General features: G+C 42.2%; 1 pseudogene; it reads left to right on the top strand.

Moving 5' to 3' along the window:
- The first annotated feature begins 5,092 nt into the window (after positions 1 to 5,092).
- LOC114627871 lies at positions 5,093 to 5,678 on the top strand (annotated as a pseudogene).
- Positions 5,679 to 7,135: the final 1,457 nt, after the last annotated feature.

Genomic DNA, 7,135 nt, shown 5'->3' with positions numbered 1-7,135 from the left:
AAGCCTTATTTTAATTATATCTTTAAAGTTTCAGATTTAAAAAGAAGATTTGCCCTTTATCTCTGTTCCCACTCTCCAATTTTTTTAGACAAAAAAGAACTTTTAAAGATTTCTTTGGAATTTCTGGGGTTTCTTTGTGGTAGAAACATCATTAAAGAACCCTGACAGTTGATGTTGAGTGTTAAATCCAACCCTGTTACAAACCAAGTTAAAACTAAAAGTGATTGATTGGCTTGCTTGCATTGGTCATGGTTTCTTTCTTAAGTTTTCTATATTTATCATGGGGTGGTTTTTTTGTTTTTGTTTTTTACATCTTAAAATCTTGATGAATTGAGAGACAGCTCTTCCCAGGGCTAGTCAACTCATAGGAATAGTAAAATTCTCGCTAGAACCAGGTACCAGGAGCATAAAAAGACCTGATAGCTCAATGCCAACAGGAGTCAACTACACCAGCAGAATCCTAAGCTTACTCTGCCCCATCTTGCCTTTCCCAGGAAAACCTAAAGAAAGCTGGAGCCTAGGCACCCTCCTTCAGTCCAGTAACATCCTTGGAAAACAGAATTTACAATAAATAACTTCTGTCTTCGTTTGCATATGAAAGGCTCCCTACAAGTTGTTTGGCAGCTGGACATACACCTGGCAGGGATTTTCAGGGATTGGTGGAAACTTGAGGATGTGGTGCCTACCATGAAGGAAGTCCTGTTTGCCTCTGGCTCCCAGCTGCTGTGAGGTGCAATTCTCTGCTTATTGCTCCTATTCTGCCATGATGCTTCACCTTAGACCTAAGCAATGGAACCAGACAACTTGTGGACTGATATCTCTGAAACGACGATGCAACAAAAAAGGTTGTTTTGTCTTTATGTTCTTATAGGAGTCTGATCTCCTATTTAGAGATTGTGTGTTGAGAGGATAAAGAAACGGGATAGACAGAAGTGTGAGGAAAGGTGATTGTGGGTAAGGAAAGGTAAGTTCATCCGTGGTCTTCAAATCATTATACTTCATGGTTCTTCATAGGACACGAACATGTAAGAAAAAATTTTTAATTGGCCAGTATCTCAGAATAACATGGGACCATGAACCCGTGAAATCCCGGGGAAGGGCCCCAAGGCAGGACATACCAATTTAGAGAGTGCATTCCTGGAACATCCTGGCTCATAAGTTTCCCAGCTGTGTATATATATTGACAAGAGAGCACACTCCTGCCTGGAACATCCTGACTCCCAGCTGTGTGCCAATAAGAAATACAATTAAGAGCGCTCCTGCCTAAGAAGCCCCTATTATCCAGTCCCCAATCCCATCCTGAGGCTCTTGTCTTTATAAAGCTGTGTATTTTGATATTTGGGGCTCACTCTCTCTCCTTCTTGCCGAAGTATGAGACTGAGTCCCAGCATGCTGGTTTACTAGTAAAAGCCTCTTGCTAATTGCTTCAGGTGCCGACTTCTGTGGTCATTTGGGGTGAGCACCAATCCTTGGGACTTGAGCGAGGGTCCAGCCTCTTCTGGGCCTTACAGACAGAAGTAACATTTGCTAAACGCTGTGACTTTACTTGGCCCAACAGAGTAAGAGCTCTGCATGTCTGCCTTAAAATTGTATCTGTCTCCTTTATTACTGTAAACTTCAGGCCACATTCCTTGACATAATGAATGATATGTTAATCATTTAAGGACTATAAAATAGTCCTTAGTATATTTAGTATACTATTGTAGTATATTGTTGATTACCCTAAGTGTTGTTTTATAATGCAGTATAATGCACACGTTGGTTGGGAGGGGGAGGCGGGTACCTCGGCCCATGCTGACGTGTCCCTCTGAACAATCCGACCAATGCAACAGGCCTAGTATAAAGGAAGTTTATTGGAGGAAGGGACAGTGTGTGTGTGGGGTGGGGGGGGGGGTGTCTGGGGGGTGGAATAGAGAGGAAGAAAAAAGGAAGAGAGAAAGAGAGGAAGAGAGGCCGGCTAGGAACACATGGGGACAAAGAAAGAGAGGGTAAAGAAGGGGGGAGAGAGTGTGTGGTAACCTGTAGTCTTCTTAAATGACTGCAGCACCTGGCAGCAGGTGATGGTATAAGCTAGTGCTAGGTCGCTCTTGCTAGGTTCCTGGGATGAGTCTAGTAGAATTGTCTGTAAGCCAATATTAAGTGTTCGAATCTTCCTCCTCCTACTTCAGACTAAAGACATCAACCAAAGAGTAAGATGTTTTTAAGACTTACGAAAACATTATAACCACCAGCTTTGAATCTGTCCCAAGCATTTGTCATTTCCCTAAGTCTGAAGGGGGACACAGTCGTTGTCCTGACTCATTCCATTTTGCTCTTCTATTCTCCACCTCTGGATCATTCCTCCTCCCTAGCATATCTCAGATTCTAGGGATGGTGAGCTCTGGATGCAGTCATCTCTTGATGGGAACGAATCTGCCTGGCGATTAACTTCGAGCAATCATCTCACAAGGGGAACCGCATTTCCCGTCAATCAGTGGTTTCCATGGCACCAGCAGAACCCTGTAGAACAGGACTTGAGGACTACCACAACCTTACTTTGGCAATACTGTTTCATTCCACATGCTTCTTGCTTCCTTACTTTCGTGCCTCCAAGCTACAGCCCCTGTCTATGGCTAGGGCTCCACTGCAGAGGCGTCTTTTTAAAGGTAGTCACTAGCTCCGCCCCTTGCTGAGTGTGACCACAAAGTGAATTTGATCCTTTCTGATTCGTTTCATCTTTTCTCTGATTAGGCTACCAAGTTGACAGACAGCAAGTCTTACATGTTGAGAGCTCCTTACCCCCAGTCAGACTCTTGACCCCAAAAACATTATGGTGGCGATCTGGTCCTCTGACTTGAAAGGGCTGTTTGTTCTAGTCAAGAGAAGCCATTGGAGACTTCAACTAGTTTGAGCTAGAAAGGGCTGTCTCCAAGTTTCTAAGAAAAACAGCTGATCACTGAGCAGATCAAGTGCTGGAGGTGTTTATTATAAGAGAAGCGAGGACCCATTACTTCACTGTTTAGTTAAGTAACTTCTAAGAGAAGAGATGAAGGAAGCTAGCTAAAAGCCAGTGAAGCTAGGCTTTTCTGCTTTCCTCTGAGTTTCCAAAAAAAGAACAGGCTCTTTGATTTTCATACTTTAAGTAGGAAAGTGGCCCAGACCCCTTAGAACAGAAAATTATTAATTGTATTATAAAGACTTAGTTACATGTACATATACATAATTTAATGTTTTTCTTTTATCAGTCTGTCTTAGGTTCATTTTGTTTATACCCCAGATGCCTTCCCTATCCCCCAAAACCCACAAAAAGAAAAACAAACATCTTTGCAAAGACCTTGAAGGACAGAGGGAAGTAGTTTTTCTCCAACGTATATCAGCAAACCTGTCTCTAGGATCTTCCCAGTTATCTAAAGTTCTGTAAGCAACCCATGACTGCTTAAGGCTTATTGATGGCGTCTCAACAGATTTCCTTACATTAAACCAATTGGGTCAGCTTTTAAGATCACATCTTCCTAAAGGGCAGAAAATACCCAAACAGTGTAACTAATTGTAGTGGAACTTGTAAATCTATAGGAGATTTATAACATTTATTAAAATTTTATGTTGCTTTTACTCTATGCAAAACAAAACAAAACAAAAAAACACCCAAGACATTTAGATTTTGAGTTGTCCTTATAAGAAACAGAAAGTGTTTCTTACTGTAAAATACATATTTGTGCTATGTTTTTCCTTTTCATGAAGGTAGAATTACAACAATTTCCTACTGTGAAAACAAACAGCAGCGGACTTCTGTTTAACTATTTCTCCCCTGTCACTAGCTCCACTATCTGCTGAAGAAGTTATATTTTCACTGAATGATTTTGTCATCATCTTATCCACATCCTGTGTTCACTGAAAAGTAAGTTAGCTAAAGACAAGTGATGCCAAACCTGGTAGTGGTGGCGCACGCCTTTAATCCCAGCACTTGGGAGGCAGAGGCAGGCAGATCTCAGTTTGAGGCCAGCCTGATCTACAGAGTGAGTTCCAGCACAGCCAGGGCTACACAGAGAAACCCTGTCTCGAAAAACCAAAAAAGAAAAAAAAAAAGACAATGCCATGATTAACTTTCAGAATAAAGCCACTATTCCACAGCTCAAAAAGCATTTGAAAAATGAAAGCTTCTAAGCTTCTATAATCTATAAAATCTGCCCTGGAAAGTGTTTCTGTAACAGCAGAGAAGTTCGGAAAATCAGATCCTCTATAAAAGTTGTTAAAATACTGGCCAAAACTATAAAAGTACACTTTTCCAGAACACTGTAAGTTAACTAAAAGGACATTTATGAAAAATGATTCTGAACAGTAGTAATAAAAGCAGATAGCTCAATTTTAAATTATTCTGAACAGTAGTAATAAAAGCAGACAGCTCAATTTTAAAATGGATAAATTTTTGTCTATTAATTTCTCTTCTCAAGACGATCACAGAAAAGGATAGGAAAATGTCAACAAATCATCATTTTCAGGTAAAGAAAAATCAACACCATACATTTAGTAAGATGGACACATATTAACAAGTTGTAGCAGGGTGGGGGGACCACTGCAGCAACACACACTGCTGGTATAAACGTCAAAAGGTGCAGCCTTTAGGAAAAAGTTTTCCAATACCTGAAAACATAAAATAGGCTGAGGTGCAGCTCTGAGGCAGAGTACTCATCCACCACGTGTGAGGCCCAGAGTTCTAGTGTTTGCACAAAACTTTGTCGTTGAGGGCTGGAAAGATGGCTCAGCAGGAATTGTCGATCTTCCAGAGGACCTGAGTTCACTTCCCAGCACCCATGCCAGACACCTCCACGCTGTTTGGTTCTAACTCTAGGCGATCCAATGGACTCTTCTGGCCTTCCTGGGCACCTGTATGTATAACACACACATACACACACACACACACGAACAACAATAATCTAAAAATACTTGTCTCTGACAGCTCACAGTAGCATTACTCATTAGAGCCAAAACATGGAAGCTAGAATGTTCAACAAGAGCTATATAAACGAGGTGGCTCTTGTGGAGCCAGCTAGTGCGAGGCTGGGGAGCGCTGTCGTGCCCTGCGCTGCCCAGACTAGCGAACAATACAGTAAGGATGGCTAAAGGTGACCCCAAGAAACCAAAGGGCAAGATGTCTGCTTATGCCTTCTTCGTGCAGACATGCAGGGAAGAACATAAGAAGAAAAACCCAGAGGTTCCAGTCAGTTTTGCAGAGTTTTCCAAGAAGTGCTCTGAGAGGTGGAAGACAATGTCTAGCAAAGAAAAATCAAAGTTTGATGAAATGGCAAAGGTGGATAAAGTATGCTATGATCAGGAGATGAAAGATTATTGACCAGCTAAAGGGGGCATGAAGAAGAAGGACCCAAATGCCCCCAAAAGACCTCCATCTGGATTTTTCTTATTCTGCTCCGAATTCTGCCCCAAGATCAAATCCACAAACCCTGACATTTCCATTGGAGATGTGGCAAAAAAGCTGGGTGGGATGTGGAATAACTTAAGTGATAGTGAAAAGCAGCCTTACGTTACCAAGGCAGCAAAGCTGAAGAAGTATGAGAAAGGATGTTGCTGACTATAAGTCTAAAGGAAAGTTTGATGGCGCCAAGGGTCCTGCTAAAGTTGCCCAGAAAAAGGTGGAAGAAGAAGAGGAGGAGGAGGAAGAGGAAGAGGCGGAAGATGAATAAAAACTCTGTCTCTTTGTGAATACCTTAGAGTAGGAGAGCGCTGTGATCGACACATCTCTTATTTGAGTCTTGTTGTTATCTATTGCTCTAGTTAGGTTTAATTACAAAATTTGATCACGGTATTGTAGTTTCCTTATAGCCCGATAATGAACTCCGTGAGAAAGAAATTGGGAAAGCAATTTTACTCATGATAGCTCAGAATAAAATGCCTAGGAATAAACCTAGCCCAGAAGAAGAAAGTCCTCTACTGTGAAAAACCAGTGAACACTGAAGACAGAAGCTGAGAGTCAGTGGAGTAGATATTCTTATAACAGGTACTGAAAGTGATCCTTCAGTGAAATACCACCAGTATCATTGGCATTTATCATAAAAATATAAACGTCCTGAAACTGATTCAGAAAAGAGCTTCATAACCAAAGCAATTTTAAACAGAATGAGCAACATTGGAGGTATCCCAAAACCTTATTTCAGGTTACACTACAAAGTCATAGTAACAAAAGAGCATGATATTGGCATAAAACCAGACATGGATCCATGGAATACAATAAAGGTCCCAGAAATAAACTCACACAACTACAACCATGTGATTCTTGTCAAAGGAAGAATCATGTGTTTTCTCTCATATATGACATTTTGAGGGGCTTGGAAGTAAGAGGGGGGTGTGATGAAGGATTCTTAGCTATCAATGCACATGTATTGGTCCACCTTGCATTGCGTAGTTGAGCTGCATTTGTTGGGACTCAATAGAGAGAAATGCACCAAAACCTGGTGGTGTGCTGCAGTTTCTAGCCGCTTCTGCGGACTCCAGCTGATTGGATGCACACACTGAGGCAAGACCCGTGCTGAGGCAAGGCACATGAAGGACACGTGTTTGGCGGGTATAAATATGATTCCACAGAGTGACGGAGACAGAGCTTGGCTTGCTGGTACAGATAGCTGTGCAACACTGGTGGGTATCCGGTCTTCACTGATCTTCACGTCCCTGAGAAAGGCATAGTTAAGAACTTCTTCTGGTGTTCCTGCTGGCCCCTCCTGCTAACTCAAGTCAAGGCTGAGGCCTGGCTGTCTCTGCTAGGTCATGTCACTGCTGTTGCTAAGCTGACTCTACTGAACTGGATTGCTGGTGTATCAGTGAAGTGTTTGCAAGTGGATAGAGCTGTTGCTGCCTACTAACCTGTGAACTGAACTGCTGATTTCATATGGGAGTTGCTCCAAAGAACCTTTCTAAACATGTCCACTTCCCCCATATCCTTTCTTTTCTACTACCTCTGGTGGGTGGTGGGCTACAAGGGAGATTAAAGCATTTAAGAAACATCATTGAGCCGGGCAGTGGTGGTGCACGCCTTTAATCCCAGCACTTGGGAGGCAGAGGCAGGTGGATTTCTGAGTTCGAGGCCAGCCTAGTCTACAGAGTGAGTTCCAGGACAGCCTGGGCTATAAAGAGAAACCCTGCCTCA

The sequence above is a fragment of the Grammomys surdaster genome, unplaced genomic scaffold (genome assembly GCF_004785775.1).
Source record: "Grammomys surdaster isolate TR1022 unplaced genomic scaffold, NIH_TR_1.0 259, whole genome shotgun sequence".
NCBI classification, from domain to species: domain Eukaryota; kingdom Metazoa; phylum Chordata; class Mammalia; order Rodentia; family Muridae; genus Grammomys; species Grammomys surdaster.
This window is presented reverse-complemented; position numbering and strand designations above follow the sequence as displayed.